Source organism: Pelodiscus sinensis, chromosome 1 (genome assembly GCF_052426305.1).
Source record: "Pelodiscus sinensis isolate ZL-2025 chromosome 1, ASM5242630v1, whole genome shotgun sequence".
In the NCBI taxonomy this organism is placed as follows: domain Eukaryota; kingdom Metazoa; phylum Chordata; order Testudines; family Trionychidae; genus Pelodiscus; species Pelodiscus sinensis.
In genome coordinates, this window is record NC_143052.1 from 211,148,041 (window position 1) to 211,165,211 (window position 17,171).

Here is a 17,171-nt window from a genome sequence, read left to right on the forward strand (position 1 = left end):
TATTGCACTGTATATATATGCATTAATCACCAGTAACATTAAGCACAAATATTGCAACTGTGAAATAGCTTAAACTGGCCTTTTCCACAATCCTGTTCATTTATTATAAGTATCCCATAATGCCTTGCATTTGCTGAAGAAGCATTTTGCCATAAATAAGTAGGACACTCATCAAAATCAAGATATATTCATTCTGTCTTAGTACAAGCTAGGTAATTACCTTCCCAGACCAGTGCTTGGAATGCTAGTATCCAACACAAAGGTAGAAGGAAACTTCCTAAGTTCCCTTACGAAACTGGGGCAAAATGATGGGTTGGATTTTAGTGATGTGTTAAGAATTGTGTAACTTGTAAAATCACCATATAAATAATACCAGCTGAAATGTGTATCATGACTGGGATCATATCAAACCTTTTTTCCTGTCCTATATTATTATTTGCTTTGAGCAATAAACCAGACTGACATTAGTTATTTGATTCCTTGAACATATTTCATAATGAACAAAGTGTGGACAAACAATTGGCTATACAATTTATCAACATGTGCTTTAAAGGGATTGTACAAATGACATGTTGGTAAAAGACAGCTGACAAGAATAAATTACCCTTTTCTTTGGATAAAAAGAGATGATAACCTCCTGGAAGTAGTCATCGTCCACATGGACACTGGAAAAGATTTCTCTTTCCTTAAAAATAAGGGGGTTCCTAAAATCGTTAGAGATCTTAATGTTCTGATCATGTGAAAGTGTGTGTGTGTGTGGGAGAAAGTTATGAGTTAATAACATTAATATTGTTTAAAAGGAATGTAATTCCTAATTTTAAAAAGCATTCCTGTGCAGGAAAGCACCTAAGTGCGTGTATGGTTTCCTGAATTGGGGTCACAGCTCACAAATATGAAACAAAATAATAGATTACAGAATGTTAGAGCTGATATGTGTAATAAAGGCCCTGTGCAGAAGGTCAGCAGTGGGACTTGGTGAGCCTTGTGCTGTCTCTTTGTACCTGGGTGAATTTCACCATATATAAGCAAAGGCAGCTCCCACATCTATATGCCATGATTGCCACAGTGATTTTTCTTTCCTTCTGTAGGAGCAGTATAGAAAAAAGTATATATGGCTCTAAAAGAACTATCTTGCCATTGGTAAGTTACAAGCAAAATCTCTTTTCTCAATGAGATTTTTATCTAATAAATTGGCAATGCTCTGGGCACTCCTAAGAAAGGAACATTGACCCTCCTGCCCTTCCGCAGTTTATCTAATTCAAAGGCCCAGTCATTCTCGGGTTTTTTTTTTTATCAGAGACAGGATGAGGAAGTTGAAAATGTTAGGTAGGCAGAGAGAGATTGCAATGAAATAATATATAATGCTACGTTTTTGAATCTGTTTTTTTGACCTCTGCCTAATCGCGTGTCTCTTCTAATTCAATGTATTTTAAAGAGTCCCAAGCCACAAGCACTGCCTGGCACTTTATGGGTCAGTAGATGCTGCTCTGAAAGCTACTTGAGAATTACAGAATTGTTATAGATGCACTTGCAGGCTTTTAGCATTGTAATTGCTTTACTCAGGACAAGCATCAGATGAATACCTGTGGTCCAGGCCTACTATATAGCACTTTTTTCAAGGACAAGTAGGATTTTAGATGGCAAGCTGAAATATTTCCTATTAATGCAGGGGGTCATTGTGGGGTAGAGGCCATGCTGACTCAACTGCAGCAGTTAAGGAACATCTGGACAGAGTTCTCCTTCTGCTTTGCTTGCAGTGGACTGGGATGTTGTTATTAACAGTTATTATTTATTAGGTATTAAATATTTTTCCCTAACCTCTTTTTCCCCCCTTTTCCTTTTGTGATAAACAAGCACTGCCAATATGGGCTGTAACCGAATCACCCTCCCCATTTATCATACTAATTGAGGCTTAATGAGGAGAAGCCTGAGGCTGGAAGTGTTGTTGTCAACCCAGAACATTATTGGAGTGTAGCTTCTTATGGTAATTAGTGAAGTCTGTAATAATTAGGTCTACTCAGTACTGTATTTATCACACAGATTTAGCACTCACAACTTTTCGTACTGAAATGAATATATTGTATGTAGGGAGCAACAATTTGAAATCTAAAAGAGGTTGGTGTTAATCAACACAATATTCTTTCCATTTTAAGAACTTGTCATTTTATACTTCTTTTTATACAAGGCTGCACATTCACCATGGTCTCACTCCTATTTAATGGGTTTACTGTAGCACAAACCTTGGGGGTAACCCAACATGGTCATGGAACTGCTTTAAAATTGTGTTTAAATATGCATAGTTTTGAGAAGGAAACCATTTTCTTTTTTATGTAAAAGCTTCGAAGTAGCAAGGAAAGGGTAAAACTCAACACTCAGTCTTACACAGTGGGCATCAACTGAGATTTTGTTCTCAAATGAGAGATCTGTGAATAGCAAACCAGAGATCTGCTATGTGAATGTAGGAGGAGAACTTTCCCCCAAGATATGTAAACCACTTGTGTGCCTGTGGACAATTGCCCTATCTTTGAGTCTCCGTCCAAAGTCTTCCCACCTAAAAGTCAACCTTTAGCCCTTCTCTTTCAATATATATATATTCTGGAAGCACTTTCTCTGAAAGGACTCAGTGTAATAGCAGGTGAAAACTACAGTGCAGATGTCTGAGGATAAATCGACTTCACAGATTAAATGGGAAGTGATTAACATAAATATGAGCACAGATGGCCTGTTTTGGGACCTTATTGATGATGGAACAAAGGGATTGCTAAACTATATAAGCTGAAATAGTGATGAGTTTCTCTTCTTCTCTGTGCTCCAGTAGGTTACCTCCTAAAATGTATGGCATTAGCTATTCAGTATTAATCAATGGTGGTGCCTATGAAGGGGCATTACTTAGGACACTAAGATAAAGTCTGGTTTGGAATAATATGATTTTTTTTCCAAATCTACTTTTAAGGCCCCTGATCCTTATTTAGGAGGCACTGAAAGAAAAAAAGAGAGTTTAATTTAAAATGTTTATGACAGTTTTGAAGATATCAAAAATCAGATATGGCACACAAAGCATCACAACTATTTTATAATAATCTGGGCATTCAGTTGTATGACCTCAGATACATTCAACCCAGACTCCAGTACCTGGGGAAAAAACGGTAAAAGAAAATTTTTTCAAGAAAAAAAGTTGCAAGAATACAAAACAGAGGGCAACCTGAAGGGGAAAACTAGAAACAGAGGGTTTTTTAATTTAAGATGACTGTACCTTTGCAAAATAGTAAGGCGTTTTAAGAAAAGGCCACTAGTACAAATATGAAGTCACATTTTTTTTTCTAATTATAGATGTGGAATTATATTTACAATTTATAAACTGTATTTTCCCTTTCTCTTTCATCCCCTTACTTACTGCATTGCTTCTCTTTGGCATACGTCTCAAGGTGCATCTACACTGCTCCTGGAGCTCAAAATAAACTACGTAATTTGAGCTGTGCAAATTGCATAGCTTATTTTGAGTCAATTTCAAAATAGCTTATTTCAAAATTTGGTGTTGTCCACACAGCACTTATTTTGAAATAAATCACTATTCTGGAACGGCCCTTACTCTTCATGGAATAAGATTTACAGGGACATTGGAATAGCGATTATTTTTAAATAATGGGCATGCTCAAAAGATGCAGAATAACTATTTTCGGATACCTCCGATATCCCGAAATAGCGCTGCAGTGTAGGTGTAGCCTCAAAGGGGTAGCTGTACTAGTCTGTAACTTAAAAAAACTTAAAAAAAAGAATGGTCCTGTAACACCTTAGAGTTCTTAGTCTCAAGTCCACTTCTTAAATCCCTTGAGATGTAAAACAGGCTGTGTCTTTCCCTTATATCTTGGGTTCCTCAGCGTTGTCCACCTGGGAAGAAAAGGATTGAATTTAGTACACTAACTGTTATCCTCTGCACAACATCATGGTTTATTGATTGTAATCCTAGTCCTTGTATTTTTCATTAGTAATAGTAATTGAAATATGGCAGTAGAACTGTAGAAAGAGATGAAAGAGATATGAAAGAGATGGCAGATGCTTGGGAAGGTGACTTCAGTGCCCATGGAAATAAAGACAACTCTGCTTTATTTACCTCACGATCTCATGACCATTAAGACTGTTACCTGTCCTTGGGCTCAGCCAAGGAATAACCCAAAGGGTGAACTCAAGCATCACTGGAGCTAATGTATTAGTATGGATTCTTAAGGGTACAGCAATACACTCTCTCTCTCTCTCTCTCTCTCTCTCTCTCTCTCTCTCACACACATCACATCACATCACATCACATCACATTACATTCATGTGTACAGTTTGGAGGCACGGCATAGATTATTTCTGATTTCACGGGCAGCTGGCGCTTGGTGTCATCTTCCTGGAGATCGACCGCGAAGTCATGACAACACACAAAGTCCCTTCGGATCCATGGGAGGGCTACTGCCTCTGGTTCAATCCCATGTTTCACATGCTGTTACATCTCTTCTGAGAGGAGATATTTTTCCTGGTTACTCGTCAATTGATTTATACACTTTGCAGGGTCCTTTCTTACCTTAAAAATGTTATAGATCCTGGACAGCCTAATGACTGGGTGTTTCTCATTCACACTTTCCCACTCATTCCACAGATTACATACATATTCATAAGCATACATTAAGCAATATGGTTTCTAAGCAAATGTCTTGCATTATTGGCCTCGACATAACAAAACCCTAACATAAATTATAGCTGAGAGAGCCGGGAAGAGGGAAGCAGGAGTGTGTGTCCAGCCAGCTAGACCAATGGGGTATATATATGTGTGTGTGTGTGTGTGTGTGTGTGTGTGTGTAGTGTGCGGCTGGCTACAAGAACAATCAATGCACTGTCTTCAGTGGTTTCTGGATCCAGTCATACAGCTGGCCATTCTCTGAACCTATGTTAGAAGCTGGGACTGGAGATAACGACTGATGAAAATTACACCATTTTCATTACTTGCTCTTGTTGAAGCAAAGATTTTACCTCTTCTGTTAAGACAAAGGACCTGTTTTGGTCATCCTTCCATCAAGTCTGATGGAGCTAACTGGGTTTCAGAGGATGTGAGGAAAAACTTTGTTCAGTTCACAGTGACCCAAGGGGACTTTATTATCTCTTGCCCTGAGCTATCTGTGGATTTGTCTTCAAATGCCCTTGTTTACAACTTTACAGATCGCTGTGGTATTTTGGTGGCTTGTGACTGGTGAAGTGATCTACAAAAGTTGAACTAATTGTGGTGTGAATAGTTTTGAAACACTGTGTTGTGGTTGTGCAGAATATTGAAGAATGGTTTATCTTTCTCCTACACTACACAACATAGCACTGAGACACTGGCAGAAGCTGTGACTGCACCATCACCTGAGAATGTCTGCCTTGTAATTGCCACTTCACAATCTTGAGGATTTGCTGGACTCATTTCTGCTTCTGGAATTTGAAACACAGTAAAACTCCAATAGTCCAGCATCCAATAGTCCAGCACTCCTGATAGTCCGGCATCAAAATGGCAAGAGCCTAGTGAGTGAGCTTCGGCAAAAAATGAGTCACAAGGTAACAGCGGCAGCAGCTGAACTGAGCAAAAAGGGTAAAAAAGGCTTAAAAAAACTAAAACATTACAGTATACTGTATACAGTATGTACAATAAAAAGGGTTAAGAACACTTTATATACAGTATATAATGTATACAGTGTATATATATAACCATTTTATAGTACCTCCTGATAGTCCAGCATATCTGATAATCCGGCACCATCTAGATTCTGGATTATCGGAAGTCTATTGTAGTAACAGTGACCGAAAACAAACCAAATCCTATTCCCTCAGGCTGCGTCTGACTGCAGGCTTCTTTCGGAAGAAGATTTTCTGGAAGAGATCTTCCAAAAAAAGTCTTCCAAAAGTGAGCATCTACACAGCAAAAGAGCATCAAAAAAAATCTGCTTTTTCGAAAGATAGCGTCCATATTGATGTAAGTGAAGTTTTTTCAGAAAAACGGATGTTTTTCTGAAAAAGCTCTGCGTTGTAGACTTACCCTTAGATGAAAATATTTATCATGGTTACCAGTGCTTTCCTTACCTGAAATCTTGGCTATCTGGTATGGGGTTGGGAGCGGCACAAAAAAGTTTCAGCTACCACAGAGTGTGAGAGCTTTACCTTTTACGGAGGCTGTTGTGATGTAAGCATTAATATAGCTTTGCTTCATATTCTTATGAGTGTTCTTGACTTCCTCTGCGTAAGCAGTTTTCTGGCTGGAAGCTTGCTCACTTTCAAAGTCAGGGTCACAGACGAAGTGGAGCACATGCTCCCTCTTTCAACAGAAATCTCTCTCTCTCTCTCTCTCTCTGCGCCCCCCCCCCCCCCCCCCACTCCTTCCCTCCATGTATTATGTTGACTTGATGCTGGGAAATGATGCTCAAATACTGCCATCATGGGCACTTCATAATGCCTTGCTATTATTATTTGCTTTTATGAAAACCCTTCTTGATATGCATTTTAGATTAGATATTTTATATCTGAGTAGCAGAGATTCTTTGAAAAATAATGTTATTATGGCTCCACAACTATTCAACAGAATATTCAACTAAGGTCATAAAATATGCATATACACAATCAGTGATCAGTTAAGTTCCCAATAAGTAAAAATATTGAGGTGCTTTGTTTTTTTTTCTAGATTCTTTGCTTGTCTTCTTCTGGTGGACACCTTGATTTATTTGGTATCCCCCTTTTATCAAAGATGTGCCCTCTGATCTTCATTTTCATCAGTATGAAGAGAAACTCCTATTCCTGGCTGAGATTCAGATCCATAAGGTCAGTGGAAACAAATATATCACATCCATTTATTGTATGCTTCACTGAAATACCATAATTTGGAGACAAGCTTTCATATCCTCCTAGATAGCTAGGCTTTAATGGGTCTCTCATGGAGCGATCATCAGTAGAGGGACGGTTCTTGCTGTGGTTTTCCATTAGGAAGCTCAATTTTTCCATTCTGGGCACCCTTTTTTATAATGTGATTCTGTCTATACCTGTGTTCTGTGCATATACATGAAGGCTACGTCTACACTGGCATGATTTTCCGAAAATGCTTTTAATGGAAAACTTTTCCATTAAAAGCATTTTCGCAAAAGAACGTCTAGATTGGCAAGATGCTTTTCCGCAAAAGCACTTTTTGTGGAAAAGCGTCCGTGGCCAATCTAGATGCGCTTTTCCGCAAAAAAGCCCCGATCGCCATTTTCGCCATCGGGGCTTTTTTGCGGAAAACAGTACTGTGCTGTTTACACTAGTCCTCTTGCGCAAATGATTTGTGCAAGAGGGCTTTTGCCTGAATGGGAGCTGCACAGTATTTCCGCAAGAACACCTACGATCTTACATGAGATCGTCAGTGTTCTTGCGGAAATTCAAGCGGCCAGTGTAGACAGCTGTCAAGTTTTTCCGCAAAATCAGATGATTTTGCGGAAAAACTTGTCAGTCTAGACACAGCCAAAAAGTATTGGCCTTCTTTTTCCTTATTGGTCTGGTGTCCTCTAAAAATTAGAGGTACCTCAATTTTCATAGGTTGTGTATAATTCCTTTTATTCTTATTAGCATTGATATACAACCTGTGCCCTGTGGCTAAGATTCATGTTCAGAGGTGAAAGTAAGACGGTGCACCCCAGCACAGCACACTGGCAAAAGGAGCCGGTTGGCTGGCCAGGACACTCATCTGCAGGAGCGGGTGAGAGGTGCTTCTAGCCAGGCTTCTGGGGCTTCCTGCATGCTGCTATGCTAAACAGAAGCCAGGCAAGTGAAAAGGTTGGGGCTGTCCCAGCCCCAAGCCTCCCCACAGGGTACCATTTAGGAAGGGAGTGTGGACACACTTCTTGCTATTCTCCTTCCCCGTCACTGTCAGGGAGTGAGGGGAAAATGCACTTTGCTGCATTCCTCTCCTTCTGGCTGGTGAGGGCCAGATGAGCCGTGCGCTTTTCTCTCAGTCCCTGACAGTGACAGAAAGGGAAAGAGCAAGCAGTATCCTCGTATGAATCTCAGGGAGGGGTGGGCTTCAACATCCTTCCCTTTCTCCCCCACACGAACCCCCTGTCCTGAGCCCCACACCCCAGCCCTGACTTCTGCACCTCCCACACTTCCCAACCCTCTGTCCTGAGGCCTTCCTCACTCCACAACCCTGATTCCACACCCCGAGAGACCCTCACCCCCATGCCCTGACTCTTGCAACCCCGCATGCTCTCTCCCTGCCCTTATCCCCTCCATCGTGACACTCCTCAGCCTCCTACCCTGAGCCCACTGCACCTCATTCCACACTTAAAAATTTCTTACAAGTACTGTCATATCACAACCCCCCCACCCCTGACACACACACCTGATGCCCTATGGCCTCACCTGGAGTCAGAAGTGGATTGTGATATGATAGGAACTGTACGAAATTTAAGTTACTTTTACCCTTGTCAAGTTAGAGACAGATACACATCTAAAGCATTTTTTGTGTTTTAAAACTAATCTTCCAACTATTTTTTTGCAATACTATCCCTTTTATCTCTTCTCCGATAATCGTATGGCATCAGGTTATTCTTTGGTCACTTACCTTCAAGGCCTAAAATAGCTAAAATAAAACTTTACAGGCCTCGGCTTATCAGTCTTGCATTTCAGCCATCCTTACTTAGATAACTAATGCATAATTATTCCTACTAAATACTAATCAGTCTTATATTTTTATAATGCTACAATTTAACTCTGTTAAGCAAACATGATTATGTATGTGCTGATATGTTAAATGTGTAACAACATGCAATGAATGAATAATACACTAAAATCATTGGCTACAGCTCCTTAATTTAGCAAACATAACATAATGAGTCAATGGGAAGAAGCTGAAGCTTAAATAAGGGGCAAACTTTAACAGTGAGAGTTGTTAATTACTGGAACAATAGACCAGCTGTTGCAAAAAAGACAAGGGTGGAAGTGGGCTAGACAGTCAGCAGTGGCATAGCGAGAAGGTGGCAGTGGGAGAGTGGGGGACAGTTGCCCCCGGGAGCCATACTTGGGGGTGCCAGTTTAGTCCCCCTCCATTCCCCCTGTCATCCCTCAGCTCGCCTGCTCCTCCTCTGCCCATTGCCGCCGGCTGGAGCCTCCTCCCAGCCTCTCCGCCTCCAGCCCATCCCTCTTCCATCTCCATGGGCAAGTAAGCGCATGCAGGGTTCCGGCAAACTGGAGGGGCTGGGGGAAGACATGGTACAAGCTCCCTGCTCTCTTCTCAGGTTCGGGCTCAGCCGTGCACCAGGTTCAGGGCCCCTCTGCATGGTGGTGGGGGGAAGGAGGGCAAATATTACCTTTACCTCTGGGCACATAACACCCTTGCTACGCCTCTGAGGATACATCTAAACTACATCCCTTTTTCGATAAAGGGATGTAAATTAGATGTATCAAAATTGTAAATGAAGTCGGGATTTGAATGTCCCATGCTTCATTTACATAATAGCGGTCGTGGCTTTTTTCCGAAAAGCTGCTTTTTGGAAAAAAAACTGTGGTCAAGACAGGGATTGTTCAACAGAAATGCCCCATTTCGGAAGATCCTGTAAACCTCATTTTTTGAGGGTTACTGGATCTTTTGAAATGGGGCATTTGTCTAACGATCCCCATCTTGAGTGTGGGTTTTTTTGAAAAGCGGCTTTTAAAAAAAAAAAGCGATGGCCGCCATTGTGTAGATTAAGCACAGGAAATTCAAATCCCAGCCTCATTTACAATTTTGATACGTCTAATTTACATCTCTTTATTGAAAAAGGAATGTAGTTTAGATGTACCTTGACAGACATCAACTGAGTATTAAGCAGAGTGCTAGATTGACTGGTCTGGCCCAGCCTGAGATGTGCTTTCGTGAAAGTCTGAAACCTTGGTTCTGAAAGTTTTAGACAGAACTTGATGTGAGAATCAGAACTTTCTCTAGAACTGAGTAACAAGAGTTCACCAATTACTATTTCCTGCACAGCACTGTTGTTACCAGCAAATGATGTACACATAAGTCACATCCTTTTCCTGGTAGGTAACAGTTGAAAGTGTACTCCATTTTGAAGGAACTAAAATAATTTCTTGAGATTTCAAGTATGTACATAATACATCATGTGTCTCCAACAACCACAGACATTTAAAACAGATCTATTCTTCCACATTTTATCTTTTCCTGTCCATTCAAGACCCAAAGAAAGGTTTTGCATTTGTTGCCAATTTAGTGACTATGCAGAAAATTTTAATAATTAAGTTGTGTTCACTGAACTGATTTAATTGTCATGGTTTTCCATATAAGTGTAATTACCACGGCACTTCTATTTTGGATCCTCTTAGCTGCAAAATAGGCCTTATGTTGTTTTCTGCCCCTTTTGTTTCTGCTCTAGCTTTAGCACCGTGTGGTAGGGATCGTCTTTAAAAATAAAACTACGGAACAAGCCTACATGTTCATAATGGCTTCTCTTGTATTCACTGGGGTCTCTTGTAAGTGCAGCATGCTGCCACCTTCTGCTGTGTGAACAATGTAGCAAGCACTTATTGTAGTTACTGGTTGACAGCAGTTACTAATGATTGGATTCAGTTGCTCAGTATGAGTGATTTTGTATGCTTGTGTAATTTACAGTTCTGTAAAATGGAGAATATCCTAAGTGTATAGAAGTTTCCTTGCTGGATTCATGCTGAAAATAGAACAGGTTTCTCGGGAGAGAAATAAACATTCTCCTCCATTATTACCTGGCACAATATAGAATATTTTTTCTCTGTCTAACATTTTTGGCAGAAGGCCTATCTGCCTGCACTTTCCCCTCCCTGACCCCCTTTTTTAGCTCCTAGATTTACTGATATCTTGAGGTAATTATCATTCCCATGGTAAGCATGCTAACAGAACCTTTATGCACCAGCTCAGTCATTAGCATTCTTTATAGAACTGAGGATCATTGCAAGAATGTGTCCTTTTTATGACATTGCAAATATTTATCCCATTTCTGTTTATAAAAAAAAGAAAATCTCAGACTCAGAGCAATCTTGAAAAGTGCAATTGAAAAGAGTTCTACTGGAAAATAAAGAAAAAACCCTAAAATGCATTGTTCTAATTAAAAGCCACTTACTTTACGTGTATGGTATTATCAAATGTATCTATTTCATATTCACAGTGTCAGATGTGGGAGGAAGAACTACGTGCTATATTTTTAAGGATTTATTTTATATAGTTTAACTCCACTGCTGCTAGTGCTTGCTAAAGTTTCTATGTTAGAGCAGAATGTAGTGTGTCAGGCAAAGACCTGACACTTTTAAAAATCAGGCTCCTTCAATATACTAAGCACATGAATATTTGCTGGACACACATGAAAATGCAGTGAGAAGCTGACTCACACTATGGCTGACTACAATTTTTTGAACTAAATTTTTTTTCTGAAAAAGGAAGATTCTAGTTGATCAAAATGTGTTACTTAAAAGGGGAAAAAATAGCAATACGTTTGGTGCTTTTCAAGCTGGATTCACTCGAAACTTTAGAAGAAGAGCTGTCACTTATCATAGGAGAAGTGGTGAGTGGGTAATAACTTTCAGCGACAGGGCACTTAACTGAGGTTAGAGGAGAGGGAGAGGAGATCTGGGTTCTAGTCCCTTTTCAAATGAATATTTATTTATACATAGTGGAACAGCTTCAACTGGAGAGATTGCAAAAAACCTACCTCTAGAACAGCTAATTGCCTGCTTGTTAGGGACCTCTCTTGGGTAGATGGAGATCTGGGTTTACTGGACTATGGAGAATGGGTGGTGGGGTGCTCCATTTCCACTTCAGTTATCTGATTCAGCCTTTGTTCCCTTTACTTTGTTTAAAAATAGCAAACCCAAAGGCTATGATTAGACTGGCATGATTTTCCACAAATGCTTTTAACGGAAAAGTTTTCAGTTAAAAGCATTTTCGAAACAGAGCATCTAGATTGGCATGGACAGTTTTCCGCAAAAGCACTTTTTGTGGAAAAGCGTCCGTGGCCAATCTAGATGCGCTTTTCCGCAAAAAAGCCCCGATCGCCATTTTCACGATTGGGGCTTTTTTGCGGAAAACAAATCTGTCTACACTGGCCCTTTTGCACAAAAGTTTTGCGCAAAAGGAACTTTTGCCCAAACAGAAGCAGCATAGTATTTCCACAAAAAGCACTGATTTCTTACAGTAGGAAGTCAGTGCTTTTGCGGAAATTCAAGCGGCCAGTGTAAACAGCTTGCAAGTTTTTCCGGAAAAGCAGCTGATTTTCCGGAAAAACTGGCCAGTCTAGACATAGCCAAAATGTTTTGTTTGATCCAAAATGAAAATCCAAAATGACATTTGATTTGCTAAACGTTCAGGTTTAGTTCAACTCAAATGCATTTCTTTTTCTATTTTTCAGAGCTGCTTCCAAATATAAATCAGTTATCTGCACAGCTCTAGATATTAATAATTGACAGTGTCATTCATATAAAAGCCATTGGAATGTCTCTGTGGGTAGAAAGAATTAGCACCTAGCAAAGAAAGGTGTCTGAACTAAGAATCCACGAATAGCCAAGCTGGGTAGGAAAGGACAAGATAAGGTTTCCATTTCTGATGTTGTTTGAGTGACTAAACGGGGTGGGTTTGAAATACATTGAAATACGTTACTTTTCTTTAAATTCTGTTAAGATCAGGCTAGAAACATTATCTGGTTTATGGATCACCAGATCTCAATAAAAAAAAGTTGGTGAAATCTTGGTGCTACTGAAGTCAGTGGGAATTTAGCCATCATCTTCAATAAAACCAAGGCTTTACCTTTTTGACTCAGGGTGAAAGCCCTAAAGGTGCTATGTATAGAAGGGTAACAATCAGTAGTAGGTATGTTATTCTCCAATTCAGACTAGGAATGTCAAGCAGCTGGCATCAAAGGGTATGTCTACTCTACAGGACAAAGTTGAATTAAGATATGCAAATTTCAGTTTGTGACAGGGTCAGAACAGGATATAAAAGGCTATAAAAAGTAGCAGAGGGGAGATACATAAGCTTCAGGCTGAGGAGATCTCTGTTCCCAGAGTAACAGGGAGGGGCTGGTTTAGAACCAGCAGAGGCACTCAGGGGCAGTGGAACACCTGGGGCTAATAGACCAGGCCTGTAGAGTCAGGCCAGCCTCGGCTACTTAGGACACCTGGGGGGTAATTAAGAAAACCAATTCAGACTGGCTAGAAAAGAAGGTTTGCCTGCAGTTAGGGTGCATGCATGTAGCTGAATGGTTGGAGGAAAGTATTGCTGAGAATAGGAGGAAAGGAGACAACAACTGAACAGTAGGAGGATGAACCGGAGAGAAGGAAGGTGCTGGGGAAGATGTGGGGGAAGTAGCCCAGGGGCTTTGGAATTGTCTTACAGCAGATGTCGGGGATTTTCAACCACTGGGGGAAAAGGACTGTGGAGTTTATTCTCCGTTTTACCATACACTGGCCAAAGATGAAAAGAGCATAGCAAACTAAAGCCCTAGGTATGGCACCTAAAACTGTTGGCTGCTGTGAGCCTCCGAGGCAAGCAAATCCACCAAGAAGTGCAGAACCCACTGAGTTTTCATAGAAGCTTTGTCACAAGCTATGTTCATTGTGTTGCTGAAGTCAAAGTAGCTTTACTTGGCTTTTGGCTCTGTCTAGACTGCAGGAAGTCAAAGGAAGAATGTTCTTCCTTTGACTTCTCTTACTCCTCATAAAAGCAGGGTTACTGGCATTGACTGGAATGCTCCTCTCACTTCAAATTAGCAGTCTTAACTAGATGGCTAGTTTGAACCCCGGAAGATCAACAGCAGCAGCTTTGATCTTCCTCTATAGTGTAGATGTATCCAAATTGTCATGCTATTATATAAGATGAGTTATTGAAGCTGCCATATCAAATCACCAAATCTCTAAGGGTATGTCTACACTACAGTGTTATTTCGAAATATCTCATTTCGAAATAGTTATTTCGAAATAATGCATCTACACACAAAATGCATTTCGAAATAGCTTTTTGCTATTTCTAAATAGCGCATCCACATTGAGTGGACTCTGAATCGCATTTACGGCTGGCTGGAACCAGTTTCATCAGGGCACCAGGTAAGGACTTACTGCATAGGGCTGCTGCCTGAGGCTATCTGAGGTCTGTGCTTAAAGGGACCCCCCCAGACAATCAGTTCTCAGGTTTCCCTGCTTGCTTGTGTATCTTGATGAGGGACAGCAAAGCATTTTGTCTCTGTGTGCTCTGGTTGCCCTCACTCAGGACACCACAGCACTCTGCAACATGGAGCCAGAGCTGCCCCTGGGCACTCTGGTGCTTCTCTTGGACACGTTGCTGTGAGCCCGGCTACACTTGCTGCAGGCTTCCATCTGGGAGGTCCATCGGGGGGCTGTCAGTATCCAGGAGGCCCTGCGGGAGAGCTTCCACCCTAAGGAGTACTAAGAGCCTCCCTGGTCTGCCCCACTGGGGGCTTGTGCCTCATTCCTCCCTCATGTCCTTCCACTTACACCCCAGCCCCCTTCCTGACGTAAAATCAAATACACGTTTTTTCATAAACACAAACTGTCTTTATTTAACAAAATGGGGGGGGGGAGATGAAACTCTGGTGAGACTGGGGAAAGGAAGAAAGAGGGGAGGGAAAATCAAGGGAAGAAGGGGGAGGGGAAGCTCAGGGTTGGGGGTCTCACCAGACCAACTTGATTGTCATGCAAACCTGCTCCTGGGTTCACATGTGGCCTTTGGTGGCTAGGCTGGCAGCTATCCTGCCAAAGATGGCCACGTTCCTCTGTCTAGCGCGGAGATCATGGATGTTGGGGGCATCCCCCCCCCAAACCTGAATGAGGTCCATGATCTCTACCCTGGACCAGGAAGGCGCCCTCCTTCTCCGGGCCCTGGCAGGCTCCTGGGAGCTGGCAGACTGCTCCTGGGGAGTGGTGGAGGGCTGGCTGCCAGTGGCTTGCTGGCTTATGTTTTGGGGCCATTGGGTCAGGGGCAGTGACTGCTGGCTCTGGGCAGGCAGGCATGGAGCTGGCACAGGCACTATGGCCAGAGTCTACCCCTTTAAGGGGGGAGGGAGAGGAGTGTTCTTGGTTGAGGCTGGAGTGGCACCCTGGGGAGGCTGGAGGCCCCCTATTTCGAAATAAGTGTCTACACAGCAGTTATTTTGAAATAGCTATTTCGAATTTGGCATTATTCCTCATGGAATGAGGTTTACCAAATTTGAAATAAGTGCTCCTCTGTTTTGAATTAATTTCAAAATAGCAGTTTGGCTGTGTAGATGCTAGTAAAGTTATTTCAAAATAAGGGCTGTTATTTCAAAATAACTTTGCTGTGCAGGCATACTCAAAGATCCTATTTAGGAAAGAAAAAAAGGCTTTAAATATGTTTTCCTTTGTCATGTAATTCTGGCCTTAATGGGCAGCTGAGTGGATCAATTCATAGTTAGATCAAGTAACTTACCACATCATACTATCGGTTGCAAGGCACCCTCCTTATTGTTTCAGTATACCAGGCAAGCAGGAATTTCATGGTTCTTTGCAACTCTACAGTGATTCCACAAAAGGGCTTTATCAAATAAATAGTAAGCTTTCCTGTTGCTATTTTTGCAAATTCTGGGTGTGAGTTACCTTATACAGCCACGTATGTTTAATATCATTAATTGTGATTATCAAGTTCATTATTGTTGGCAAGAGAGAAAAGATATCCATCCACTCCAAAAAACACACCCAAAAAACCACCACAAAATGTTTAAAATTTGGCATAATACTGCCCACCAACAATTTCATTACTTTTGCTTTGCAAAGCCAGTATTTCTGTTTAACATGGTGAGGGAAAGGAAAGGGGAGGGAAATGTCTTTGTTAAGTTGCGGAGGGTATATGCTGAAATGCCTTTTGTCCACAGAGGTCAGACAAACAACTGGACTGTTGGGCCTATTTGATGAATACCTAAAATGGTATGGTATTTTATTCTGTAACTTTTGTTCACCTGAAAGGAGAGTCGTCTTCTCCTCCTCCTCTAGAGTCCCAGGCTATAAAGAAACTGAAAAAGGACTGCAAAACAACTCCCTTCAATCACCAGGGATTTATTTGTATTGCAGTATTACAAAAGCAGTACGAAGAAGTTTAGGAGAATGCTACAAATGGTAATGGAGTTTGATTAGGCTGGCATAGTGCTTTTGAAATGCTGCAGTACCTGTTCTGGGTTGATCCTTGCACTGTAACTGCTGACCTGGAATTCATATGCAAATTTGACACCCTGAAACAAGGCTTAAATAGCCACATGGGCTGTGTCTAGACTGGCAAGTTTTTCCACAAAATCAGCTGATTTTGCGGAAAAACTTGCCAGCTGTCTACACTGGCCGCTTGAATTTCCAGAAAAGCACTGACGATCTCATGTAAAATCATCAGTGCTTTTCCAGAAATACTATGCTGCTCCCGTTCGGGCAAAAGTCTTTTTCCGAAAAACTTTTGCGCAAAAGGGCCAGTGTAGACAGCATACTACTGTTTTCCGCAAAAAAGCCCCGATCGCGAAAATGGCTCTTGGGAGGTGTCCATGCTGTGTTTCGGGGCACTGGTGGGGTTGCTGCCAAGAATCCCATGAAGCTCATTGTAGAGCAGCATGTCTGTGGTGTGGAACCAGAACGACTGTTTGCCTCTCTTGTCTTCTAGTATACCCACTGAAGTTCTTTGCTTTTCATGTGATACTGCTGAGTGTTCCAGGTGTAACCCTTCTCCCCCCATGTCCCTCACAATATTTCCTTGAATGTCTACATTTCACTGGCTGGCTTGGAGCTGTGCCTGAACAGGCTCTTCTCCCCACAGACCAATAAGCTTCATCATCTCCTGTGTACTCCAGTCTGGAGCATACTTGGAGCAGTGGGTCACCATGATCAGCTGTACTGGGGAGCTCTCCACAGTGATCAAACAGGAAATGGGAATTCAAAAGTCTCTGAGGATTTAACAGGGGATGGTATGTTTCCCGTGCTGTTGTGCAATGGAGCTGAAAACTATCATCAGAGCAGAGCATTGTGGGATGCCTTCTGGAGGCCAAGTCAGTTGACCTAAACAACGCTGTATCTACACTGCCTTTCTATTGACCCATTGAAATTGAATTAAGTGCTACAGCTTTGCAGAGTATCGAAGTCAACATTATAAGTGACTTAGGGCAGTGGAAAGGACC

At 41.5% G+C, this 17,171-nt stretch overlaps 1 long non-coding RNA gene across 1 annotated transcript in view; it reads left to right on the forward strand.

Moving 5' to 3' along the window:
* LOC142827003 (uncharacterized) overlaps positions 1-6,826 on the forward strand; it is a 94,160-nt gene extending 87,334 nt beyond the window's left edge. The window contains exon 3 of the long non-coding RNA XR_012901330.2: positions 6,689-6,826. This is a non-coding gene — a long non-coding RNA (uncharacterized LOC142827003). The remainder of the gene's footprint in view (positions 1-6,688) is intronic.
* The last annotated feature ends 10,345 nt before the right edge of the window (positions 6,827-17,171 follow it).